Below are 24,057 nucleotides of genomic sequence, written 5' to 3'. Positions count from 1 at the left end.
TTGTGTGGTAGATTCTTATCTTGCCAATTATTCATGCCCTTCCTCTACCATGTTGCCTGTAAATGCACTAGAGTGGGTGGAACAGATTTCCCTACTCCATTGACACTGGGCTTAACAATGTAACTTGCTTCAGCTGTTAAAATGTTAGTAGGCGTTATATTAAATGTGCTCGCGTGGCTTAGTTTGGGTCTTTACTCTGTGACCTGCCTGAGAAAAGCATGCCCTGGAGAATCTACTGTCCCTTCCACCTGGGCCTCAGAATAAGCACACATGAAGAAGATCTGAGCCCAACCCACAGTCTGGAGCCAAACACAGCTGACTTAAAGCTGAGAAGACAGCTCCCAACCTAGATCTGCCAAACTACAGTTGACCTGCAGATTCTTTAGTGTAAGAGTAAATGTGTATTGTTGCAATCCACTGTACTGTGTAATCATTTATAGGCAGCTTTATTGCAGCAATTGCCTAGTGAATTAGTTTCCTTTCCTGTGCCCCAATTAGAGTGTTGGCTCCTTGAAATTAGGGACCATGATGATAATTTCCTGATCTCTGATGCTAAGATGCCTGATACATGGTTGGTGCTCAATAAATGCCTGTTGCATACTCAAATAAATAAACAAATGACCAAATGATCAAAGGACCATAATGGAGAGAGGCATGGACAGGGGCGTTAGGAAGTAGAAACTAACAGAGGTGTGTAAAATGGAAATGAGGGAGCTGAGTCTAGAAGCCAATGTAAGCATAATATGGTCCATGCACAATTATGTGATCAAAAGTTATCTGCCTTTTATTTTGAGATGATCAAAGATTCAAAAGGCCACAGAGGTTCCATGTGACTTGAGTCATCTTCGAAGAGCTTTTTTTTTTCTGCTGTAAACTTTCATAAATCTTTGGGGTCAGCACTCAATCAAAGCGGCGGTGCCCGTCTATAGCCACTTATATACTATTAGGGAAGTTGACAAAAGAAACAAAAAGCCTGAACCTTTTCCAAAAACATCAAGAAAACAAAATTACCATAAGGTAAAGCTTTCCTACTCTTCCTTCAGGTAACCTCGTCTCTGTGTAATGATATAATCTGATGTGGGCGGTTTATGGCCACCTTGACCCACGGATCATTTTTGTCATTGTTGAAAGGCCTGTGTGATGCCATATCTGAGGCTCTCAGCCTGGTTACCAGAGGGCTACACATCCTGCTCTCCCCAGGGCAGAGTTTGGGAGCTGAAAGCAGGTCTCTGCAACAGCAGGCCTCCCAACTGGGACTGTTGTCACATTCCCTTAGAGCATGTGTCATGGGCCTGTCATTAGAGTTGCTCCTTATGAGACACATCTTGAAGGATGCAAATTCATTAGTGTCTACAGTTGAACTTTTCAAACCTTTTCCTTACATTAAACAACACACACACACACACACACACACACACACACATACACACACACAGAACAAAGAGAGTCTGCATTTTGCTTGATGTCAATCATAACTTGAGATTAAAGTTGCTGTTTTAAGCATTTGAAAGTTATACCCACCAAACTCATGCTTTCTCTGCCTAAGCTCTGAACTTCAAAAGGAATACTTCATTGGAAAACACAGGCACACACACCACACCAAAACCACACGCACGCACACACACAAACACATGCACACACACACCTCAAAAAGATGCTATAAGTACCTGAATGCATTTTCTCCCATTTCTATAAATGTAGTCTTTTTGTCAGACTATCTGCGAAGCCGTTAAGATTTTACAAAGCTATGGGGAACACAAACTGCCCCCCATGATACCCAAACTGTGTTGACATACCTAGAAAAGTGTGCCAGTTGATGTGATTATAAGCACTCTACTGAATCCTGCTGCCAGGTTGTTTCAGGCTGAAACACGACCTGTTTTGCAACAATTACTTATCCTGAAATCTCTGGAAAATAATTTCCTTTTTAAGCCTATATTTAGCATCTTGCTATAAATGAAACTTATCAATATAATATACTGAATTCCCACTGTGCATATAATACTATACTATTCAAGCTTTACTATTAAAATGTTCTTAATTTAGATGTCATTAACTCAGATTTAGTGATAATTTGGACATACAAGGTGATTCTTTCAAAAATAACATTTACTATTTTAATGATTATAAAAGCAATTCACGTTCACAGTGTTGTTCAGAGATACATATAAGTATAAAGGATAAAAATTATCGTCACCTAAATCTGACTAGAAAAAATAATTTGTCTATCTTTTGGTATATTTCCTTTCAGTCATTTTCAATTTTAGTCTTTCCACCTAAAATTGGGGTTGTATTGATCATACTAATTTTATTCCTGTTGTTTTCACAATATGAACAAGTAATGATTTTTAAAAATGTGGCCCAAGGATGCACGTTATTTCATTTTACTGATGTCACATAATTCCAACTACTTCCCTAAGGCTAGATATTTATGGCGTTTCTCTGTTTTTACTTTCATTTATAACACTGAAATGAGAACTCTTTTTTTTTTTTTTTAATTTAGAGAGCGTACACGCGTGTGGGGGTTGGGGGGGGGGGGCAGAGGAAGAGGGAAGAACAGAATCTGAAGCAGGCTCTGCGCTGTCCAGCGTGGAGCCCTACATGGGAGCTGGATTCCACAACCCTGGGATCATGACCTGAGCCAAAATCAGAGTCGGGCTCTCAATGGACTGAGTCACCTATGCTCCCCTGAAATGAGAATTCTTAAATGTGAATGTGAGCCTTTCTGATTTTCTTCTGAGAGAAGACAACTGTGTTAAGTCTTCACATCTATCACCAAATTGCTCTGTGAATTTGCAACAGGACAAGGGCACTCAGACTCGGCATTCTCTCAAACACACCACTATTTAATCTTAAATTTGCAAACATGAAGAGGGAGATGTGTTATGTCACTGTTTTATTTAATATAAATATAGGGGCGCCTGGGTGGCGCAGTCGGTTGAGCGTCCGACTTCAGCCAGGTCACGATCTCGCGGTCCGGGAGTTCGAGCCCCGCCTTGGGCTCTGTGCTGATGGCTCGGAGCCTGGAGCCTGTTTCCGATTCTGTGTCTCCCTCTCTCTCTGCCCCTCCCCCGTTCATGCTCTGTCTCTCTCTGTCCCAAAAAATAAATAAACGTTGAAAAAAAAATTAAAAATATATATATAAATATAAATATAAATATAAATATAAATATTTTATTTATTTGAAGATAAATATTTACCCTGATATTTATGGTCATTTGTCTTCTTTTATGATTGGTCAGTTCATGTGCCTTCGTCATAAACTGGTGATTTTTTTAATTAAGTTGCACCGGTTCTACAAAATTTCTCTATTTTAATTCTTTTTTAAAAAGGATTGGGGTGCCTGGATAGCTAAGTTGGCTGAGGCTCTCTGACTCTTGATTTTGGCTCAGGGTCATGGTCCCAGGGTTGTGGGATCGAGCCCCACAGACGGCTTGGCAGACTGAGGGGGAGCCTGCTTAAGATTCTTTCCCTCTGCCCCTCTCCCCCGTTCATGCATGCACTCTCTCTCTTTCAAATTAAAAAAAAAAAAAGGATTTGTAAATTTATAAACTTTCCCCAGATCATTATTTTACTTAATTTCTTTTTCTGGTACCAAATTTTAGTATTTTAGACAGCTAAATATTCCATAACTCCCCTTAATTTTTTATAGCAAAGGTCTTGTCCATCCTAAAAGATTAATCTGTGACTTTGTGTTTTGTTGATTTTTATTCTTACTATCTGGTTCATCTAGAATTATTTTGGAAAGTAAGCTTCAACCTGAATTTTCTGTCTTTCACATACAGGTGGTTTTGCCGGTATCCCTGATCACGTGATCCATTCTTTTCCCAGCATTTTTAGGGTATGATGAGTATGTTGATGTATTAGAGTCAGTGCTACTGAATTTCTCTGTCATTTCTTTTGTTGGTACCTCATTGATTTAAGTAGTAAAACTTGGGAGCTGTGTTTTATATCATCTAGGATGGCAAGTACCCTCATTAGTACTCTTTCTGTACAAAGGGAACTTCAAGTTGAAGTTGAGAACATTGCCCATTCAAAAATTTTCTACTGAGATTTTGATTGGTATTTGAATAGAAAACTTAGATATATTTGGGGAAATTTAACATCTTTATAATACTTGCTCTTTCCACCTAGGAATATGGATGAACCCTAAATTTACTAAAATCTTCATTTATTTTCTCTCTCAGGGAGCACTTAATGTTTTCTTCAAGTAGTTTACCTAACCATTACTACTGACTTTTAGTACAGCTGTGGATTTAAAACATTTTTTATTATACTATCCTTACACTATTAGAGGTTTTCATGTTTATATTCATGTCATGTGCAAATGATAAATTTTTCATCTTTGTTTCTAATTAGCATATCCGTATTTCAGTTCCGTGTGTTATTCTCTGACCACGGCTTCTAGAACATCATTTAATGAATGAAGATAATTTGCAATCTTGCTCATTTCTCATCCAATGATTGCTTTAAAACACCTATCTTTGGGGCGCCTGGGTGGCTCAGTCAGTTGAGCGTCCAACTTCGGCTCAGGTCATGATCTCACGGTCTGTGGGTTCCAGCCCCTCGTCGGGCTCTGTGCTGACAGCTCAGAGCGTGGAGCCTGCTTCTGATCCTGTGTCTTCCTCTCTCTCTGCCCCTCCCCCACTCTCACTTTGTCTCACTCTGTCTCCCAAAAATAAATAAATGTAAAAAAAAAGTTTTTTTAAACACCTGTCTTTTATTAAGTTTTAAAAGTTCCTTTGCATTTCTGGTTTTCTAAGAGTTTTTTCCCGCTTAGGAATTAGGGTTTAATTTTATTGTGTGTCTTTCAAGATCATTTTTTTCCCTCATTTATCTGCAAAGGTGATGTATTATATATTAACAGATTTTCTAAAACAAAAACATCTTTTTATTCTTGGCACAAACCATAATTGGTTGTGGAGGATTATTCTTTTAAAGTATTCTACCTTTGGGGCGCCTGGGTGGCTCAGTCGGTTGAGCGTCCGACTTCAGCTCAGGTCACGATCTCGCGGTCCGTGAGTTCGAGCCCCGTGTCGGGCTCTGGGTTGATGGCTCAGAGCCTGGAGCCTATTTCCGATTCTGTGTCTCCCTCTCTCTCTGCCCCTCCCCTGTTCATGCTTTGTCTCTCTCTGTCTCAAAAATAAACAAACGTTAAAAATTTTTTTTAAAAAAAAAAAATAAAGTATTCTACCTTTGAATTATGTCAGGGGCCAGAAGTCAAAACACCATTCTAACCAGAGACCCCCCAAAATATGTAATTGATTTTGAGCAAAATTTTAAAAAGTAAATGATATTTTAAAGTTTAGAGAAAACATTGAATTTGCCCTGTTGTGACATTATTTTTCATTTAACATACTTTATTCAACTAAGTAGTGTAAGTATGCCTTAGTTAATATTTACAAATATAGTTTACATTTGGGAAATTCTCCAATTTTAGGAAAGACTGTTTTGAATTAGCAAGGTTTGGTGCATTACCAGGAATAAAAAACAAAATCTTCAAAGATGGGTTATCATTTTTCACTGCTGACTGACCAGATACGTTAAAGTTTCTAGCCACCTTGCTGCCTGGTTTTTGCAATCAAGTCTCAATAACCTTGCCAATCTTAATTTCTTTAGTTAACACCATGAAGCCTGTTTCAAGTCGTAGAATCAAATTGAGATGGCGGGATTAAAATATTAAAGATCATCATTGCCAAGAAGTCTGTCCATGGCTGACCTTCAGAAAATCAGCGACTTTTTGCTTCTTCCCATAAACACAATTTATACACTTCTACAGCATTCTCTTGTCATTTTCATCAGTTACCCCTCGGATTTGTGCCTTCCTACTGCTGCCAAAAGTCCTCACGGCAGGGGACCTTGTGTGGGTGCAGTGCCCCTCTTTAATAAGTTCAGATGTACCCATTATATATAGCATTAGGGATGCATGAGACTGCGTTCTGACTGCTAACTCATCACACACGTTCCAGCCAGTCTGGCCACATTGCAGTGCGGTAGGCTTGGAGCCATCAGCTGAATCACCCATCACAACTGTGCCCTGGTCATGTTAAGTGTGGTGTAAACTCCTTGAATTCGTTCATTCAATTTAATTTTTTTTTTTCAACGTTTATTTATTTTTGGGACAGAGAGAGACAGAGCATGAACGGGGGAGGGGCAGAGAGAGAGGGAGACACAGAATCGGAAACAGGCTCCAGGCTCTGAGCCATCAGCCCAGAGCCTGACGCGGGGCTCGAACTCACGGACCGCGAGATCGTGACCTGGCTGAAGTCGGACGCTTAACCGACTGCACCACCCAGGCGCCCCCATTCAATTTAATTTTTAAAAAATCATGTGCACGGGACCATACTACAGCATAAAGAAACACAGTCTGTTTATACAAGACCCCTTTCTCCTTCCTAGGTCAATTAAAATTTTAATTTCCACTAATCGGGTATCAATATCTAAGTAATCTCAATATTTTTATAACTACTTAAAAATTGCCCATCATGCTTTTTCTACTTAAAAAAAAATTTTTTTTTAATGTTTATTTATTTTTGATAGAGAGAGAGAGAGAGGGAGAGACAGAGCATGAGCGGGGGAGGGGCAGAGAGAGGGGGAGACACAGAATCTAAAGCAGGCTCCAGGTTCTGAGCTGCCAACACAGAGCCCGGTGCGGGGCTCGAATTCACACACCACGAGATCATGACCTGAGCCGAAGTCGGACGCTCAACCGACTGAGCCACCCAGGTGCCCCATGCTTTTTCTACTTTTAAAGTGATACATTTTTCTCACCTAAAACCCCATAAAAATCATAAATTAAATAAGAGTAGGAAGATGCAGTAAAACAGAGAAATCTTTACGAGATTAATCATACTCACATTAAACTTGACTATGTTCAGATTATAAAATATCTTTGTAAGATTTTAGAGGGTAAAAATACTCTATTGATACTTTGACCTATCTCAGAGTCTAGCAAATTAGATGGAAATTAATCTTTTTAATTTTTTCATTTCCTTTTTCATAGTTTGAAATACAGCAAATATATTCTTCATTTTTTTTTAAGATTTACACTAAATAAATTCCTTTGTTATTACAGGTACAGGGAAATGAAGAAAAGTGGGGATTAATCAATGCTCTTTGAAATTTTTAGAAGTTCCATCTGGGGCAAAAAAAAAATATATGAATGATAAAAACCCCCTCTCCAATACTGTTATGCTTCTATATTTCGACCTCAATGTAGAAACTATGTTAACCAGAATTTCTAGATGGTAAGTCCACACATTTCCTCGGGCCGGGGGTGGGGGAGGGTGTTGGGAGATTCCAGATTGCCCAAACAAACACAGCCTGCATGCTTCCTCTATGGTTTGAGCGGATCAGGTCAATGCCCGTTGGCTGCCCAGGTACAGGGGCTCGCATCACCGGTGTGCACGGAGCACACAGGCAGCACGGAGACCCGGCCTCATGACTACACATTCATGTCTTTGGAGAGGTGAAGGAAAGGAGAGGGACAGAGAGAATGGTGACTCTGGGCTTTCAGACTGGAAAGAAAGCTCCAACTATTTTCTATATTGTGATAATAGCCAGGAGTAAGGGTTAAAGGTGGCTGCTAATTCCAACTCTCACCCAAAACACTGTTTCTAGCATGAACCAAACTCCCACACACTGCATCAAAATCCTCACAAAAGGAAACTTGTAAAAGATGATTACCAAGCACATACATGAAGACAATGTATTCTTTGTGATCAATTAAAGTACAAGAATAGTCTGTAGCGGGGTGTCTTACAAAGGCCCTTTCTTCTCAGTACTTTAGAAAAGGCAGATCTATCAAACTTAGGATAATGCATTGCCATGCTGATTTAATTGTCAATTACATATTACTTAAGTGTACTTTAATGATCTATATAAAGCCTTATATATATATTTTTTTACCGCTAATAGCTATTAATGGTTGTTAAAGAAAATGAAACCACTTTACTGAAATGTAATGTGGGGGTCTATTAAGAATAAGTTTTCAAAATGATAAAACACTATCACAAGAGTGTGAACCCCTGTACATTTTAATATTCCTGAGTAGGTCAATCTTCACTCCGCTGGAAGAACATTTCCTTCAAATTGCACACAATTACAGTTTAAACAGCTTCATATGTATTATATAGAGAATAAATTTTACCTAATTCTCAGTCAAATCCTTCTTCAGAAGCTGGGGAAGGAGTTGGGGCAACATATTATATTACATCTCTTTCCTAAATTTCCCGAGGTTTGTAGTGTCGGTCGTTAGAATAAACGGGTGAACACACTCAAACATGTTTTCCTTCATCTCTGCGTTTATTCCTGTTTGCTTCCAAAATCATTCCAAGAATGAATGAGATCACACGGGAGAAGTGTTCTGTGCTCTTCGTGAGGGCAAACACTTGATCAATTCTAGGTACAGATGAGCCCCACTTAACACAAAATTTAACAGAAATATTTCTTAAAAGAAGGGTCATTCACATTCATGTATTAAAATACTATTTTAAATATACTAGAGGGTCTTACTGATTAAGCAAACTTTGTGGTGAACCCCTTTGAGAGAGAAGAATTGTTTTGTAAGCGAATCACTCCCTAGTGTGTCTGTAAGCCTGACTTGTCTGAACGAAGTGCCTTTAAAGGGGGACACGCTGTCCTGCTCTTAAGAACTACTGAGCATACACTACTGAAAAACATGCTGAAAACGTACCTTTCCTTATCCTTCAGGACACCCACTAGACAAGGAGCTATTAGGAATATGAAATTAAATATAATTAGAGTCAGAATAAAACAGCATCAGGCTTATGTCCACATAACGTAAAGTAATTTAGAGACTTTACAATTATCCCTTTAACGTACAAGTGTGAGTCAGTTAAATAAGCCATATTAGTCAAAGCGAAATACCTCTTTCAGATTCTTAGTTTATTTTATTTGGCCGCCTACATTGATCACATTAAGCAGCTATCAAAACTTTATTTCATTTTACATTGATGGCCAGATGTCAAGTGTGCTGGAAAGAAGATGGGTTTTAAAGTGAGACAGAACTTAGAATACAATTCTGACTCAATAACCTGTGGTTCCTTGAGCAAGCTTCTTATCTGAGCCGATTCCCCCCCATCGGTAAAGCAGGGATGATGCATACCTTCCCGCACTTTGCAAAGATAAAATAATTGAATAGGTGTCAAGGACCTGTCGGGTAATTGGCTCTTCAAAGGTGTTATTGTTCCTTATCGTGATCTTCCCAACTCTGAGGTCTTAAAGAAAATCAGCAAACTCACATAGATGAGGCCTCCAGACGGAGCACAGTAACTGAACTCAGAAGCTACATGCAAATTGAGAGCCTGGTTTTGAAATCATTGAGGGCACGATGCAAACCCTGCATTCAAAAATATGGATCTTCAAGAGTACCTAGCCGAGCACTGGGTCTTTATAGACAATAAAAATTGCGGACTGAATTTCCTTGTGCGGTGGAAGGACCATGCTATATAGGCCAACCAAGTAAGTCGTTGGGTTAGGGAGGATGTGTCAACTCAGGTACAGGCTACTCATGAAGATCATGCCCCAAACACCCTTAGTTAATTTCACCGTGTGTATATAACGCTACGTGGGAAGGTGTGGTGGTATTTCAGTAAAAGTGTTAAAAATACAACATTCAAATGGATCACTCATTTTATTTAATATTTTCATCATGTACAAGCCTGTGTGTCTGCATTTACCTTCTGAAAAGCTGGAGAAAACTAGTGCCTCCATGAACCTGCTGTGCTAAGAAGCAGCCGTCAGGTCGGTGAAGGGTTAATAACCCCATTCATACAGCACAACTGCTGGGGCCAGGGACACGTCTTCAGCATATAATCCTGACAAGGTACTTTTTGACAATTTAATTGCATCGATACAGAAGCAGCATATTCCCATAAAATTTTCAACAAGAAAAAAGTTAGCGAAAGCTCTAGGAAGCCCTAAGAAGTGAAAGTAACTTCAAAAACAAAATCATTTTAGAAATGGAAGACTTGGGGTAGTCATGAACAAGAATGGGAAAACTGGAAAGTGCTTGATACGTTAATTAGCTTGAAAATAGCTGCAGGGAAAATGTAATACCCCAGTTGCCTGAATGAATATGCCTCAGGTCATAAAATGAATCTAGTCTGCAGACTGAACCAACTTCTTTCCTTTAGATCAAAGCTGCGAGTACAAGGTAATAAGAAGGTGTTAGATATACTTTCTTAACATCCTCTGATGCAATGAGGCCCTCTTTCCTGGATCTCACTGCTACTTGCTCTGGCCGCCCCTCCTTTCTCTTAGGGTTCTGGCCTGGGGCGGGGTAGGCTCTATCCTGACATTTCTTCAAGCGACCCAGATGTTGCTAGATTAACCTCAAGTCTGCTCCCAGTAAAGTCAGGGTCCTAAATTTCTGTAGCACGTAATGATTCATTTTTCAACTTAGTTTGGAAGCTGGTTTTCTTTTTAAATGTTTATTTTGTTTATTTTGAGACAGACAGAGAGGGGAGAGAGAGAGAGAGTGTACAAGCAGGGGAGGGCAGAGAAAGAGAGGGAGAGGGAGGGGGGGAGAGAGAGAGAAAGAGAGAGAGAGAGAGAGAGAGAGAGAATCCAAAGCAAGCTCCGTGCTGTCAGTGCAGAGCCCAAGGTGGAGCTCGATCCCCCACGAACTGGGAGATCATAACCTGAGTCGAGATCAAGAGTTGGACGCTTAACGGACTGAGCCACCCAGGCGCCCCTGGGAAGTTGGTTTTCTTTAGTCACTTGAGAAACAGAACATTAGGGGCATGCATCTGGAGGGTTCTGGGCCATCCATAGACCTCCTACCCCTCCACCTATGATTTCTGAGTGATCCAGGTCCCCCAAATTTGGAGGGTCAGGGTACCAAGAAGTAGAGGAGGTGGTCTATAAAGCAGTTAGGAGCAGAGGCTTAGAAACGTGACAGGCCAAGGTTTAAATCCTCAGTAACTGCATGGCTGCTCGTTAGTCTCAGCTCTCTTATTCCTAAAATGAGAATAAGATAATTTTACCTGCTTAATAGAGTAGAGAGGATTAAATGAGGAAATGCACGAAAAGGTCTTGGCACAATGCCTACCACGTAGAAAGTGCACAAAAACATTAGCTATTCATATTATATCTATAATATCCCGGCAGGAAAAGGTGAGGGCAAAACGTAATAAAATCAGTGAGGCCCTAGAAAGGGGACTAGCCATGACCAGCACTGTTCAAAATGCGTCCTTCTTCTCAGAGTCTCAGTGAAAATAATGCACTGCGGACAACAGACTACTATGTCTGTATTTTTGTTAGTTAGAAAGCAGGTATAGAGACTCAGTCTTTTAAAAATATAGATGTCAACCTGTAAGGTATTTATTAACTTGTGAAAATTACTGTGGGTGCAGATTCTGTAACCCTAGATATATCAGGCTATATGCATCCTTTTTCCAGCTATTACTTTTTAGTGCTCTCAAAATGCAGGAATGGGGTATTGCTAAGTGAGTGGTAAAAAGCCAATAAATGCTTTGACAGTTTAGCGGGCTCATTTCCCACTCAGCCTTTTGACAAATCACATCGTTCTAACATTTGCATGGACTAAAGAGAAAAAGATCTTTGATTACAGGTATTTTATAGAAGTCTATATAATAAAGTGGAATCCAAATGAGAAGAAAGGACTGAAATAAGTGGGAAACATTCATTCATTTAACAATGAATGCTCATTTATTGAGCAGCTAATATATACCAGCTCTGGGAATTCAGTTGACATGTCATGATGGCATGAGGCCCCCATGTGCCACGAACCCATAGCCCTCGTGTGCTAGTAGTTCAGGATTTTGTGAAAATGTTTGTTATAAAAACCTATGTGTAGATATGCACAAATTAACATGTGATCCCAGGGCAGGTAGTGAATAGTGAAATTAAAGTGATTTAAAAAGTAAAGGAAGCGCACCTGGGAATCTCAGTCGGTTAAGTGTTCTACTTTGGCTCAGGTTATAATCTCAAGGTTCGTGAGTTGGAGCCCTGCATTGGGCTCTCTGCCGTCAGTGTAAAGCCTGCTTTGGATCCTCTGTCTCCCTCTCTGCCCCTACCGTGCTTGTGCATTTTCTCTCTCTTTCAAAAATAATAAACAACAATTAAAAAAAAGTAAAGGAGGGCAAAGGTGATGAGAGGGGGTAGGGTGAGTTAAGGGATACTTTATAGATGCTGATAAAGACGGCCTTTCTGCTCTTTGCCACATCTATCGTGAGAGGGAAGACCATTCTCAGCAAACTGTCGACGTTCCAGAAAATGTCGATATCACTCTGAAGGGATGCACTGTTATTGCGAAGGGCCCCAGAGGAATCCTGTGGAGGTACTTCACACGAATGGAGAATTCAGTCTCCTTGGAAAGAAGGGGCTCTGAGTTGACAAGTAGTGAAGAAACAGAAGGAACCGGCTACTGTTTGTTTGTAGTCATATATAGAACATGGTCAAGGGCGTCACACTGGGCTTCCATTACAAGATGAGGTCCATGTATGCTCACTTCCCCATCAACGTTGTTACTCAGGAAAATGGTTCTCTTGTTGAAATCTGAAATTTCTTGGGTGAAAAACACATCCATAAGGTTCAGATAAGGCCAGGTGTTGCTTGTTTAAGCAAGCCCAGAAAGATGAATTAATTTTTTTTTTTAATGTTTTTTATTTATTTTTGAGAGAGAGAGACAGAGCATGAGCAGGAGTGGGTGTTGCAGAGAGAATCCAAAGAAGGCTCCGGGCTCCAAGCTGTCAGCACAGAGCCTGATGTGGGGCTCGAACCCACGAACTGTGAGATCATGACCTGAGCTGAAGTCAGACACTTAACCCACTGAGCCACCCAGGCACCCCACAGATGAGTTAATTCTTTTTTTAAATTTTTTTTTTCAACGTTTATTTATTTTTGGGACAGAGAGAGACAGAGCATGAACGGGGGAGGGGCAGAGAGAGAGGGAGACACAGAATCGGAAACAGGCTCCAGGCTCTGAGCCGTCAGCCCAGAGCCCGACGCGGGGCTCGAACTCACGGACCGCGAGATCGTGACCTGGCTGAAGTCGGACGCTTAACCGACTGCGCCACCCAGGCGCCCCACAGATGAGTTAATTCTTAAAGGAAATGACATTGAACTTGTATCAAACTCAGCTGCTTGGATTCAGCAAAGCCACCAAGTTAACACCAAGGCTATCAAAAAATTTGGGGGTGGTGTCTAGGTTTCTGAAAAAGGAACAGTTCAGCAGGCTGATGAATAAGATCTACGTTGTCCAGCTAAGGAAACAGCAAGATGCCAGATGACTTTTCAGACTTATTTGTCATGTTTTAAAGATAAAGTAAAAGCTGTATTGATTTGGGGGAAAAAAAAAAAGGTCTTTCTGAGGGGGTGATATCAGACCAGACCTGAATAAGATGTGTGTGTGTGTGTGTGTGTGTGTGTGTGTGTGAGAGAGAGAGAGAGAGAGAGAGAGAGAGAGAGAAGGAGAGCATATGAGCCATCAGGAAAGTATTCCAGTCAAGGAAAGAGCAAGTGCAGGCTCTGAGGCAGGACCCAGTGGTGTTTTTGAGGACCAACAAGGCGGCCCGCACAGCTGAGCAGATTTTCTGAGTACAGTGTGGTAAACGAGAGGGCTAGGCTGCAGAGAATGTGGGCTTTGGGCTTTGTAGGACACAGCAAAAACAGAGATATACCAGAGCCTCAGATCCAACAAGGCCTTTGAAGATAATATTCTCTATAAAATAAGATGGATACCATCTTGGGAGGGAGGAGAGAAAAAGACACAGCTTCTTTTATTTTTTTATTATTATTATCATTATTATTTTTAATGTTTTATTTTATGTTTGAGACAGAGAGAGACAGAGCATGAGCGGGGGAGGGTTAGAGAGAGAGGGAGACACAGAATCCGAAGCAGGCTCCAGGCTCTGAGCTGTCAGCACAAAGCCCGACGCGGGGCTCGAACTCACAGACGGTGAGATCGTGACCTGAGCCGAAGTCGGAAGCTCAACCGACTGAGCCACGCAGGCGCCCCAACACAGCTTCTTTTAAATAAACAGGCCCATCTGTAAAGATAAAACTCTATGATTTGGGAACACAAACCCTAATGCTCAACAAAATAGAGCACCAGCACAGCCATTGTACAGGCTAGAAAATAAAACTGGACCAAGGCTTTTACATCATCCCATGTGCCTATTGTTGCCTGTGCGTTTGGTGTCATAGCCATGAAATCATAGCTAAGGCTGATGTCACAAAGTGTCCCCCACCCCATATTTTCTTCTAGAAGTTTTACCATTTAAGGTCCTACATTTATGTCTTTAATCCATTTTGAATTATTGACTTTTGTGTGTTGTACAAGACATGGAAACCACAGAGTGAAAAAGCAACCTATGGAATGGGAGAAAATATTTGGAAATCATGTATCTGATAAAGAGCTAATTTCCAAAATACATTAACAACTCCTACAGCTCAACAGCAAAACAAGACAAAACAAACAAACCAAAACCAAACAAACCAAATAAAACCAAAACAACAACAACAACAAATCAACTAACAACTAGATTTAAAAATGGGCCAACAACATGAACAGGCATTTCTCCAAAGATGACATACAGATGGCCAAGAGGTGCAGGAAAAGATGCTCAATGACACCAATCATCAGAGAGATGCAAATCAAAACCACAATGCGATATCACCTCACACTTTTTAAGGTGACTATTATTAAAAAAAAAAAGACAGGATGTAATGGTAAAGATGTGGAGAAACTGGAACCCTGTATACAACAGGCGAGAAGACAAAAAGGCACAGCTGCTACGGAAAATAGTAAGTGGTGTCCTCAAAAATGAAAAATAAAACTACCATAGGATACAGAAATCCCCCTTCTGTGTACATATTCCAAAAGAATTGAAATCAAGATGTTAAAAAGACATGTGCCCTCTCCTCACTTTCATAGCAGCAATATTCACAACAGCCAAGAAGTGGAAACAATGTAAGTGTCCACTGATAGATGAGGGAATAAAGAAAACGTGCACACACACACACACACACACACACATGCATACACACACTCACGGTGGAATATTATTCACCCTTAAAGGAAGAATCCTTCAATATTCAGCAATATGGATGAACTTTGAGGACATTATGCTAAGTGAAATAAGCCAGTCACAGGAGGACAAATACTGCTTACATGAGTCCCACTTACATGAGGTCTCTAAAATAGTCAAACACATAGAAGAGAGTAGAATGGTATTTGCCAGGGACCTGGGGGGGGAAGGGGGGGAGGAGGAAATGGCTAATTGCTAATTGAAGGGCATAAAGTTTAAGTTCTGTAAGATGAGTACTTCTAGAGCTCTGCTGTACTGTGCCTACAGTCCATAATACTGCATTGTACTCTTAAAAATCGGTCAAGTGTAATCTGTAATTGCTCCTTTGTTATTGTTCTCTGACATCTGAAGCTATTGCAATTTGTCTTTCTCTCTTTCCTTGCATTTTTCTCTTTTCTCTGTTTTTAGCAATTTATCACAGGAAAAAAAGTCAGATGTCTTTTAACTGAATTATGGGGCCTAGAGTCCTGGTTTGCCTAGTGTTACTTAACACTCACTACCTTCTTTATTATCTTGCACTTTGCCTCTACAAGCGCTATCAACATTCTCTCTAAAAACAATGCCCTTTGGCTTTCTTTTTTTCTTTTTTTCCCAATGTTTTATTTGTTTTTGAGACAGAGCATGTGAGTGGGGAAGGTGAAGGGCAGGGGTGTTGGGTGCGGGACAGAGGAGCTAAGGCAGGCTCCATGCTGACAGCAAAGAGCCCAATGCGGAATTCAAACTCAGGAACCGCGAGATCACCACCTGAGCCAAAGTTGGACGTTCAACCAACTGAGACACCCAAGACCCTCTTTGGGTTTCTTAAAACCACCATGATAACGTACATATATATATATATATATATATATATATATATATATATATATATCTTTTTATCAAAAAGGGACTGGAGACATAGTTAGTAAAACATTTTGCAATTATAGAATTTTCCTCCTTCAGTGTATTACTGTTAAAAGTTCATTTCCTCCCACCCCCATTTCACAAGTTTTGCCAAACATGGCCCCCTGCTCTTACAAGCATCATAAAGTTTGACTTCCTCTTTAGCAGAAGCACTCTGCAAATTGTAAAGTTATAATCCAATGGGATTTTTATTATAATTGTCACTATCATTACTGATTCTTTAAGCAATTCCCACAATGCTCTGCCATTATGCCTTCTTGGATTTACAATTTGAAGTTTGCTGATCAGTGACTTTCTGGACCTCATCTTAATCTGGACAGTTGGAAGGCACGTATCTGGAGTCAAGAGCATAGAAATGATACCACTCACTGTCTGCAAAATGAGGGTGTGCTGGAGGGACCCCAAATACCCTCCATCTCAGTCTTTCTTCGCTCTCAAGCTTCCATGTTTCAATCACTTTTTCTCCCAGAAAATGCTGGCAAACCTGGGGCCAGAGAGTGAACAGAAGAATCTCAAGAGAACTGACCGGACCTTGAAAGTTGGAATATAGTTTCCAGGGTTTTGGACTCAAGTAGCCTGGAATCTTAGAAATGGGCTAAGAGGTAGGCACCAGCTGATTCCTGTGAAGGACCCCAAATTGTCTGGTTACCGACTTCTCAAAAGGCGTGAAATATGCTTACGTAAGATACTCCTTGCTCATGAATATTTTTGTTAATTTCCCTCATATACATCAGTAACACTGATATCGTTTGGACACTGGGATTTACAGCTGTCCCCTTCTGTTATCGTAACTTGTTCTCCTTTGTCCATATTCAGTTTCCAGGCTCAGGGTAATAGCCCACAACATAATCAGTAGTTGTTGAGTCTGGCCAATTTCTTCCTGCCCCCTGCTTCCTAGACAATTGGTAGATACGGTTCTGGTATCCCATTCATAAGCTATGATGATATTCCAAATTGTTTTTATTGCAATCTTGGCATGTATGGCACAATTTTGAGTTCTAATTTGGTCAATTACTCTGGATGCTGGTCAACCTGTAGTTGCCATTCCCCTATGCCTTTATGTCTTGAAAATACACAAACCACATCAGAGACCTATGTGCCAGAAGGAATGCTTCTGGTCTTGCCTTCTTAATTTGCAACCAATCAAGGTCATCAACGAAGACTTGAAACCAAAAATCTTGAGCTTTTTAGAAAAAGAAGCAAATCATGTCTGATTAACATTTAATTGTCCCCACTGCCCTCCCCCCAACCCCGGCCCTGACACTTAAATGATCAGAACTGCAAGAAGGCAGTGAAATGGTTAAGCTATCACAGAGATGGGTTTTGCCAAGCATTAGGCTAAAATTAGCCATTCAGTTTCTGAATAACTGAACAATGGTATATAACCAGTGTCTTGGTAAGTCTGGCAATGTTTGGAGAGCAGTTATTTTATTTTGATTTTTGAATCATGTAATTTCAATATGAGTCAAGCGTGAGGATTTCACAGAAACATTTTTGTAAATCTATGATCACCTTCAGAAAAGAATCATCTGATGTCCTACCTTTCTCTGAAAGAAAAAAAAAACCACCTTATACTTTGCTTAGTACATTCACTTCCATGTAATAGCAAAATAGCTGCTAACATTTCTTGAGCATTCACTGCACCATGCACTGATTTTAACTCTCTGTAGGTAAGACATCTATTCCTCACAATAATCCTAGGAGATGGGGAGGACCGCTGACATTCCCATTTTAGGGAGGAAGAATCTGAGCCCTGACGAGTCAGACTTCGTGTTCGCGGCCACACAGCTATGAGACGGTGGAGGAAGAATTTGAGCTGAATCCAATTCCAGGGCACACAGCAGTGAACTGCCAAGGAGACAATGATGAACCTCAATAAGCCCAGTGAAGACAATGTACAGAATTCTTCCATTTCCCTTTTAAAAACTTGCAAAGTTTCCCTTCCTAATTTTGGAAGGGGATGACATTCAGAAAAATGCTTTCTTTCCATTTCTGTGCTTCAGAGTATCTAAATCGACTGACTCCTAATCTTTAAAATTTTTACATTTCACACCAGGAAAGACAGAGAAGGGAACATTTTATTCCCAAGTGACATTCTGGGTTTAACTATCCTTTGCAACAGTTTTGTTTTGAAAGATCTCTGTGGCTGCATATGAACCAGCCAGATGTCAACGATGAGTCTACCATGTACAATATTCCCCAGAGACTAAAAATACTCCTTGCTGATATAGTATCTGGAAATACCACACAAACGCTTCGGACCTGATGCATCACTAAGTGTCTGTACAAACGCCTCTGAAACAACAGATGTTCTGGGCTCCTGCTGTTCCCTTAGAATAACAAAATGACTTGTGGGGGAGCTGAAGTTCCCCCTCACTTTTCCACAACAGTTTCAGGAAGAACCAATGAGTTTTCATCCTCATTTCAACTTCTGAGAGGAGCGTTAGACAGTGTGCAGGTCCCGGGATCCACCTGTGGCTACCGGCAGGTTTCTGCAGGTGTTTGCCCGTGGGAAGCTGTCAAGAGTTGGTCCAAATCAGGGCAATGCTCCTGACAGAAGAAAATGAAGCAGCGGGAACTTTTTAGGTGCCAGAACGTCTTTCCGGGACACAGATATGTAGGTGGAATCTGCACTCAAAAATAACTCAGGGACAGGAACAGCAGAAAAGGCTATGGCTGAGCAGTGCAGGTGGAAGAAGAGTCACCTGGGAAATGCGCGGTGAATGACGAGGGCTGACATACATGATGGGGCCCAGAGAGGGACCCAGGGTTGCAAATGAGCAGTATTTTGATTTCCCTCAAGGGAAGATAGGGGAAACTTCTAAAGTTCAGACCCTAAAAGGCGAGGGAAAATGACATTCTGCATAAATAGACATGCAACTACGGTCTGCATTGCAAGGTTAGCCGTAATGCCAACGGTCATCGGGACCTTGTACCCACAAGGGTTCTGCAATCTCCAGAGCCCTGTTAGGTGCTTGTGTCATTTGACCAATTAGGAACCTGGGATGAGAAAGTGGAACCAGGTCCTGAACCCAGAAAAGGGAACAGAAATAAAAGGGAACAAAGATAAAGGTGATTTCAAGTTCTACTCCCTGAAACTGATGACATGAGAAAAGATCAGGAAAATAGCTGAAAGTAGGAAGAATCATCAGCCCGACTTGAGACAACACACATTCATTTCACAAAGATAAATGCAGCTACAAACTGTGTCTGAGGCACAGGCTTGTGACGCTCAGAAGTGCTAGATCTCAGTCAGGAGACACACGTTCTAGACTTGGCTCAGTAAATTACCAACTGTGTCACCTTGGGCGTGTCATTTACCATACCCAGCCCACTCTTCTTCATCTGCAAAACAACAGTAGAAAGATCTGCCTTCCGTTGTCTATGCAAACGCATTTACGGTATTGCTTGCTATTTAGGAAGCATGCAAAAATGTCAGCTTAAAATGATAATCAGATTCCTCTCAGTCGATCACTTATCAATGTTTTTCAGGATGACAAATTCAAGTCTCAGAGCTCCATGAGTCAGATGTTGTTCCCATCCTACAAGTGAGGAAAACTGAACCTGGGTGGTCAGTTTGTGGACCTGGCGTTAGAAATGAGGTCTTCCTGCATCTTTTCACTGGGGGAAATACACCATTTAAATAACGTATCCCAAGTCACACATGTAGAAAAGAGGACAGTCTCAGCCTTATGCTATATGTTTTACTAGCTGTGAACACTAAAAATGGCTGGCTTTCTTCTCCACCCCCTACCTACTGTTGATTACAAGTGACTGACGCTCATTTTCCGGTAAATGTCTGAATAGTGTTCTGACAACATGGGAAGATAGGTTTTTGAGAAGGAACACTGCAAAAATCACTATGTGCTTTCCTTTATGGTGAAAAAAAGAAGTTCAACTCTACACCATGAACTGAAAATTAATTTCAGTCTTGGTCCAGGAGAACTTGACGCAGAAGGACCCAAAGTTTCTTTAAGATGGTCTATTCAATTTACTTACTGTAGTTGAGAGGTGGGACTAGGGAAAAGAGCAACACAGCAAGCATTTCTTCTCCTCTCACTCCTAGTAAATGGCTGCGTATAATCCCATAGCCAGAGGGCATAGCTTAATGCACTAAGCTTCAGGTTTTCGATGCCTCGGCTGCTTAAAACCCTAAGTTCAAATCCCAGAAGAGTCTGTATGGCTCCTTATCTCCTTGAGTTTGATCAATTACATTTCATAGATTTTTATTATGTGAGAGATTCAAATAAGGCTTTATAACTCAAATCCGGTTTATCTTATGGAGACTCTAAATACCTTGTACTTTTTATTTATCTAACTATTGAGTTTCAGGCTCACTGTCTCTTAACACCTTCCTAGCACTTAGAGAGGAAATTGTGTGAAACCTTTTAATTAGGATGAGACTATCTGGGTGGAATCATGAGCTATTTAGTTTATATACGCAATTTTCCAGTATTGGTAAGGGAGTGGGTGTAGGAGATCCAGCCCACGAAGCAGAGACAAATCCAACATAGCACATGACAGTAACTGCCATTTGCTGAATGGCTACCGTGTACTTGGCACTTCATGTGAATTCTCTCATTCAATCCCCATGGCCCCCCTCTAAGGTAGATATTTTAACACCCAGTTTACAGAGAATGCCACATGTTCTGTCCGAAACCGTATGAGCCGAAATAGAACAGGATTTAAACCCAGGTGTATCTGATCACACGTCCGTGATATTCCATGTACATACACCGCCCTACAATCACTGCACATCTACGTAGAAAATAACAACAAAGTATGTGGAAGGCACCAAAAATGGAGTTGTAAAGCGAAAGCCCAAACCAGGAAGGCAGCAGGACCCAGGGACTCAAAAAGGAAACCTGGGTCAAACTGTCATCGATTTATATCAAGACTGTCTTGAAGGAGCTGGTGACCGATCTTCCCACTCATGCCATGCCTCACCCACATGGTGAGTAGGCAGGCTTACGGGCATGGTCTCTAGAAGAGGCCGGCGTGGGTGGGTGCCAGGGCGTAATGCCCTTTGAAAATGTCACAGGCAAAGTTCTTATACTCTGTGGAATGCACACTCTGCAGACACGGCATGGTACAGAGAGCTGGGGCCCCAGAAGTCATACCCCATCTAGGAGTATGTTCTGTTGTCTTCTGCTCTGTCTAGTCCTGTCCCTAGGTTTCTGTATTCTTTGCTATTAAAAAAATTCATCATCCTCCATTCATAGTCTCCCATCACATGACCATCCTGTTGTGACAACCTTACAGGGCTGACTGAATCAGGAGTGAAGCCACAGGCAAAATCGATCGTGCCCCATGTTTTCTGGTGAGAGTGATCCAATGGGTGCCACTAGTTTCCTACCAGACAGTCAAGAACAGGAACAGGTCAAAAATGAGGGGTGGGAGTGGCAATAATCCTATCAAGTTGCGACATGTTAGATCTGAATTGCCTGAGGATCATCCAGGGGAGACGGAGGGGAGAAAATTGGATATATGAGTCTCAAGTACATGGGAAGCTCGGAAGTGGAGATCTAGACTGGAAATCATTGATACCCAGGAGATCCGTCAAACCACAGAGGATGAACTGTACCCAAGGTGGGAATATATGAAAGGAAGAGTAATGGGTCAAAGCAGAACACTGGGAAATACAAAAGAGAAGAGAGACAGAGAGACATGGGCAGAAAGAGAGGAACATTAGGAGGGCAGCCATAGAAATCAGAGAACCAGGAGAGAACAGTGATGGGGAATCAGGTTTAAAGAGCAGCATTTCTCAAAGGGTATTCCTAGTTTTAGAGTAAGATAAGCTTTACAGATTAAAATAAAACTGCCTTGCTAATTTGTATTGTGAATCTCTAAAGAGGATTATATAGGGAGAGCTTTCTAAAAATATCTGACCACAGAACTCTTCATTTTTACATAAAACCTATTCACATCCCTCAAAACTAAGGCTCCCTAGAGCACACTTTGGGAAAACCAAGAGTGAGTTTCCCTAAACAACAAATTGTGACATCAGTGCACAGCAAGAGCCAACATATGAGTATTCGATAAGGGTTACATTTTGACAATTAGCAAGCCATTGATTACCTTTATCAGAGCAGCTTCAGTGGAGCAGTAAAGACAGAGGCAAGGCAGCAAAGGACTAATAAATAAGAAGTGAGGATATGCAAACAGTGCATGTTGATTACTCTTTCAAGAGACTTGGGTTTGAAAGGCAAGACACACAGGGACAGGAATTAGAGAACCTGTAGCTTCAACAAGACATTTCAGGCTGCAAGAGCTTTGTGCAAATTTATAGGCTGGAAGGAAAAACCAGGGATGGAGAAAAGCCAAGAATACGTGGGGTGAGTTCAAAGGGTAGGTGTGGGGACAAGGCACCGAAGACGCGGGCAGGAACTGGATGGAGGAGGGAAGGAGGGGGTGCATACAAATAAAGTAGCCCATGATGAGAATACAGAGGAGGTGGAGCTCAGGACTGATGGAAAGCACTGGGCATGGCTCCTTGCAAGAGGCAGTCTTTGACCTGGGCTTGGAAGGAGCAGGAGAGAAGCGGAGGAGAGAGGCATGCCAGAAATGCAAGCCATTCCACAGGGACAGGAGCCAGAAGAAGAGGTGTGGAGGTGCTAAGGACAGAGTGTGCCTGGGGTGCCTGGCCGGCTCAGTTGGTTAAGCATCCGACTTTGGCTCAGGTCATGATCTCACGGTTCATGAGTTCAAGCCCCAGTCGGGCTCTGGGCTGACAGCTCAGAGCCTGGAGCCTGCCTTAGATTCTGTGTCTTCCTCTCTCTCTCTGCCCCTTCTTTGTCTGTGCTCTCTCTCTCTCTCTCTCTTTCTTTCTCTCATTCTCTCCAAAATAAATAAATAAACATTAAAGAAAAAAAGTGTGCCCAAGAAAGGACATTCTGGGAATTTCAGACCTCTTCATTCTTAGCTATTTCCCTTTTCATTTGATGTCATTGATTCTGTGGAAGAAGATGTCTAATTGACTACAGGATCCTTAATAATGATGTGCTCACCCATCTGTTGATTTGAAGTTTGGGGTCCTATTTTATTATTTGATACCTGATATCCAAAGTTACACAACCCAAAGTTTCTATTAAAAAGAAAAGGAGAATAAAGAAACACAGTTTAGGGTGCCCGGGTGGCTCAGTTGGTTAAGCGTCCGACTTTAGCTCAGGTCATCATCTCATGGTTCGTGAGTTCAGGCCCTGCATTGGCCTCTGTACTGACAGCTCAGAGCCTGGAGCCTACTTCAGATTCTGTGTCTCCCTCCCTGTCTGCCCCTCCCCTGCTTGTGCTGTCTCTGTCTCTCAAAAAATGAATAAATGTTAAAAAAAAAAAAAAAAAAGAAAAACAGTTTACTTTTGGTAGGATTGAAGAGTGTAAATAGACAAAGTAAGTCAAAACAAACCACAATCTTGTGAGTAAAAAAATTACATGTTCATTCTGCTAATCTGGAACTAAGAGTTCAGTTAAGCGATTTATGCAAGACCAGTATCTGGAAAGAGAAGTGTGTAATAGATCTGAACAAGATTATATTTTCCACCTTGTTGGAACTACATCTTTTTCTAGACAAGAAAATGGGAGTTGTTCTTGGTGATTACTGTTTACCACTTACAGGCATGAAATAATCAGTATTTTTGGTAATCGTTTTAAAAACAATGATTTTAAAAGGTTTTCTTGCCTGTGCAATTCAAAGCAAGAACTCACTAAGTTATCTCTTGTTTTGGAAAAAGTGTGAATACCGGGGTTTGGACATATTCAGAAGACAATTCTGCAAAACCTTTTTGTTCTATGCAGCCTGCATGAGCAGAAGCTTCTCAGCTGTTTTCTTCTGTAACATTTCAACTCTTCAGCTAAAGTCATGTTAAAAAATAATAACAGGAATGGAAATTATTCCATTCTAAACATGTAGTTTTAATCAGAAGCCGGCCCCACTCAGTTGCTGGATAAAGCCTCATTGTTAGTCTATGTAGCAGCTGGGGGAAGCTGTCCCCCATCCCAAACAAGTATTTAAACAACAATTATTAAGTGGCAAATTGGTAACCTAAGACACCAGTACCACCAGCATCCTATTGAAAACAGGACC

At 41.1% G+C, this 24,057-nt stretch overlaps 1 protein-coding gene and 1 long non-coding RNA gene across 6 annotated transcripts in view; both read right to left on the bottom strand.

Moving 5' to 3' along the window:
* Positions 1-24,057, bottom strand: part of CELF2 (CUGBP Elav-like family member 2) — an 836,861-nt gene that overhangs the window by 338,153 nt on the left and 474,651 nt on the right. The gene's annotated exons all lie outside the window — the stretch shown is intronic.
* Positions 4,829-6,088, bottom strand: LOC123591397. Its single transcript, XR_006709301.1, has 2 exons — positions 5,195-6,088; positions 4,829-4,949 (listed from the first exon to the last, which is right to left on the bottom strand). It is a non-coding gene; the product is annotated as an uncharacterized LOC123591397 (long non-coding RNA).

Source organism: Leopardus geoffroyi, chromosome B4, assembly GCF_018350155.1.
Source record: "Leopardus geoffroyi isolate Oge1 chromosome B4, O.geoffroyi_Oge1_pat1.0, whole genome shotgun sequence".
NCBI classification, from domain to species: Eukaryota; Metazoa; Chordata; class Mammalia; order Carnivora; family Felidae; genus Leopardus; species Leopardus geoffroyi.
The sequence above is the reverse complement of the archived record's forward strand: the minus strand, read 5'-3'. Positions and strand labels throughout refer to the sequence as shown.